Source organism: Desmodus rotundus, chromosome 6 (genome assembly GCF_022682495.2).
Source record: "Desmodus rotundus isolate HL8 chromosome 6, HLdesRot8A.1, whole genome shotgun sequence".
NCBI lineage: Eukaryota > Metazoa > Chordata > Mammalia > Chiroptera > Phyllostomidae > Desmodus > Desmodus rotundus.
Window position 1 is genome coordinate 118,748,424 of NC_071392.1, and position 4,357 is coordinate 118,752,780.

Here is a 4,357-nt window from a genome sequence, read left to right on the forward strand (position 1 = left end):
ACTCTTGATTTGGGCCCTCATTGAAGTATTCTTAAATTGCCTAATGTTAAAATGCTAATTCTGCCCTGACTGATGTGGCTCAGTGGTTTGGATGTCATCCCACAAACCGAAAGGTCACCGGTTCAATTCCCGGTCAGGACATGTGCCTGGGTTGCAGGCCAGGTCCCTGGTTGGTGGTATGTGAGAGACAACAAACTGACGTGCAAGATGATGTTTCTGAGAAACTGATGTTTCTCTCACACACTGATGTTTCTCCTCCTTTCTTTCTCCCTCTCTTCCCCTCTCTCTAAAAATAAAAAAAATAAAATCTTTAAAAAAAATATTCATTCTGGTTCAGCAGAACTGAAGAACTAAGTGCAGTTCCGGAGTCTGCCTTTCTCATCAGCTTCCAGGTGATGCTAATATTCTTGATCTACAGACCATTCCTTGAGAGAAGTTTTAGTCTCTCCCCCGCCCCCCAATTCATTTTACACATCATTGGGCCTTTATTTTTCTAGAATGCTAAGGAAGACTCCTGTTTAAGAAATGCCATTGTTTGTTGAATACCCACGGCGGCTCGTTTTTGCTGTTTAACTTTCTCAACTACAGAATCTTTCAGTTTCCCAAACACAGTGCTATTGCTGGGATCACCCATGCACAGGATACAAGTGAGACAGAACAGGGGTGCTACTGAAGTTGAAGAAGGGTCTTTGGGAGATAGGACCCTTAAGTTTCCCTCTACCAACTGATCCCCAGGTCTCACGGCCAAGCCATAGGAATTTAAAACTCCACAGAACTCAACTGAAAATCAGATGCCACATTCTGGTATTCCAAGGCTTTCAGAATTAAGTAATTTGCCGGAGGCCACAGAGCTGCCAAGTCCTGAATTCCCCAAACCTCCTAGGTATTCTGGTTCAATGCCACATTCACACCCTTTCCTCCCAACACCCAAGCCAAAGCCTCCACTTAACTGCAGGCTTTCCATGCCCTGGTCATACTTGAGCCTCAGGTTCTCCAGGGACACTGTTCCTACTGCCTTTCCTTGTCCTTGCTTCTCCTTTACTCCCAAGCAACCTTGTAAAACAGGGCTTAAAAGTAGCAAGAATCTCTCCTCAGCCTTTTGGCTAAGATCAAGCGTAGTATTTGTTCTTATCAGTATAATATCTGGTACATCCTCTATCTGAAGACAACATATGAAATGGATTTTTGGAGCAGGGAGGTGGCATAGGAGCTTGCTGAGTCCACTCCACACATTGACCCAGTAAGCAGTACTTCTGGGAAGGATGTACAAAAAAAAAAAAAAGAGTAAGAAAATGTTTATGTCTCTTCCTCCTCCTCTGCCCTATAATTGTCTCCAAAATGGTACATTTGACCAAGAGTTGAAGATCAGGTATCTGCAGGATAAAATTCTACCTCCTTGACTACAGGTCTCCATCACTTGGCCTTGGCCTTGGTGCCAGGTGAGCATCCTGCCCTATCTATGAGCCCAGCCCCCAAAACCTCCGCTCTGCCTACCTGGTGTTACCTTTGCCTAAAATCGTCTTTGGTGCTCCTGTCTGGCCTGAGGACCTTTGATCACTTGTTCAGAACATCTGTGCTATTTAATGAGCTTTTTAAAAGTTACAATGAAAAGTCTTGGAGACTTCTGACCAAGATGGAGATGTAGGTAGATATACTGTGCCTCCTTGCACAACCAAAGGATAACAACAAATTTAAAAACAAAAACAACCAGAACTCCCAGAAAATTGAACTGTATGGAAGTCTGACAACCAAGCAGTTAAAGAAGAAATATTCACCCAGACTAGGTAACAACGCAGTGACCTGGGTTGCCACACCCTGGTGAATACCTAAAGCTCTTCCCCTTACAATGTAACAGGTGCACTGAGACAAAGAAAATGGTCCAAATGAAAGAACAGATCAAAACTCCAAAAAAACAACTAAGCATCGAAAAGATAGACAACCTATCAGATGCACAGTTCAAAACACTGATAATCAGGATGCTCACAGAAATGTTTGAGTACAGTTGCAAAATAGAAGAAAAAGTAAAGGCAATGCAAAGTGAAATAAAGAAAAATATACAGGGAACCAACAGCGACAGGAAGGAAACCAAGACTCAAATCAACGGTTTGGACCAGAAGGAAGAAAGAAACAGTCAACAAGAACAGAATGAAGAAACAAGAATTCAGAAAAATCAGGAAAGGCTTGGGAAACTCCAGGACAACTTTAAATGTTCCAACATCCAAATCATAGAGGTGCCAGTAGGAGAAGAGGAAGAGCAAGAAATTGAAAACTTATTTGAAAACATAATGAAGGAGAACTTCCGTAATCTAGCAAAGCAAATAGACTTCCAGAAAGTCCAAGAAGCCCAGAGAGTCCCAAAGAAGTTGGGCCGAAGGAAGCACATACCAAGACACATCATAATTACATTACCCAAGATTAAAGATAAGGAGAGAATCTTAAAAGCAGCAAGAGAAAAGGACACAGTTACCTATAAAGGAGTTCCCGTAAGACTGTCAGATGATTTCTCAAAAGAAACCTTTCAGGCAAGCAGGGGCTGGAGAGAAGTATTTGAAGTCATGAAAGGCAAGGACCTACATCCGAGATTACCCTATCCAGCAAAGCTATCATTTAGAAGGGAAAGGCAGATAAAGTGCTTCTCAGATAAGGTCAAGTTAAAGGAGTTCATTATCACCAAGCCCTTATTATATGAAATGTTAAAGGGACTTATCTAAGAAAAAGAAGATGGAAACTATGAACACTAAAATGACAACAAACTCACAGTTATTAACAACCGAACCTAAAACAAAAACAAAAGCAAACTAAGCAAACAACTAGAACAGGAACAGAATCACAGAAATGAAGATCACACGGAGGGTTATCAGCGGGGAAGGAGAGGAGGGAGGATGGTGGGGAAAGTACAGGGAATAAGAAGCATAAAAGGTAGGTACAAAATAGAAACGGGGAAGTTAAGAATAATTTAGGACCCTGGCTGGTGTGGCTCAGTGAATTGAGTGCCAGCCTGCTAACCAAAAGTTTGCTGGTTCGATTCCCAATCAGGGCAAATGCCTGGGTTGTGGGGCCAGGTCTCCAGTTGGGGGCATGTGAGAGGCTGCTGATTGATGTATCTCTTGCACATGATGTTTCTCTCCCTCTCTTTCTCCCTCCCTTCCCCTCTGTCTAAAAATAAATTAATTAAATATTTAAAACAAAAGAATTGTATAGGAAATGGAGAAAGCAAAGAACTTATATATACAACTCATTGACATGAACTAAGTGGAGGGAATGCTGGTGGGATGGTGGGTGCAGGGCAAAGGGTAAAAAAGGGGAGGAAAAAATGGGACAACTGTAATAGCATAATCAATAAAATATACTTTTTAAAAAGTTATGATGAAAAGTCTTTAATGAGTGTAACTAGGAGTATTTAAGAAATGACTAACTCCTCCCCTGTGTCTTTTTGAAGTTGGGGCTCATTGGAGGCAAATAAAAGCATCTTTTTTCTTTGCACTTTTCCATGTCTGCTCAGTTCTGACATAGGAGGACAGATGAGCAGCTCTCCTTTGAAGCTTTGAACTCTGTATGTTAAACTATATGTTTGGAAAATGTCATAAAGTAGAAAATTATCTGGAAAATAACAACTACCAAAAATTGCTCACAAAATAAAAAACCCAAATAGACTTACTATACATTAAAGAAATTGAATTTCATACCCTGGCTGGGGTGGCTCAGGGGATTGAACACTGGCCTGCAGACCAAAGGGCACGTGCCCAGTCGGAGGCTTGGGGAGGCAACCAATCAATATTTCTCTCACATGTCGATGTCTCTCTCCCTCTCTTTCTCTCTCCTTTCCCCTCTGTCAAAAAAAAAATACAATCTTAAAAAAATAAAGAAATTGAATTAGAATAAGAAATTTTAGCCACAGATTACTTCACCAAGCCCAGTTATCCTCACAGGCACTTTTATCACCTTCAAGAAAGAGAAAACCTCTATATGACCCAAACCAAGAAACAAGATTCAGTAATTTGTAAGAGGCTAGACACTAGCTACTGCTAGTGTAACCCTGACCCCAAGCAAGAAAGGACAGTGAAAGGAAACTGATAGCTCAGTTTCACTAATATAGATGTAATGATTATGAATAAACCATTAGCTAAACAATGGCAGCAATGTTATTGATATCACATTGAAAACAAATACTACCAAGCAGTGTTTATCTCAGGAAGACAAGGATATCATTCATTTGACCACTAGAAAACAGCAATATAATTTACTCAGCTGAAGATTAAAGAAGCAAAAACCAACGGTCATCTCAATAGGCTCAGAAACAAACAAATGATAAGTTCAAATTCAGCAACCATTTTGTGAAAACACTTAGACTTCTTGT

The 4,357-nt window shown here is 40.7% G+C and overlaps 1 non-coding gene across 1 annotated transcript; it reads left to right on the forward strand.

The window, feature by feature from the left end:
* Positions 1-1,083: 1,083 nt before the first annotated feature.
* LOC112304275 (U2 spliceosomal RNA) lies at positions 1,084-1,273 on the forward strand. Its single transcript, XR_002974725.2, has one exon. It is a non-coding gene; the product is annotated as a U2 spliceosomal RNA (small nuclear RNA).
* The last annotated feature ends 3,084 nt before the right edge of the window (positions 1,274-4,357 follow it).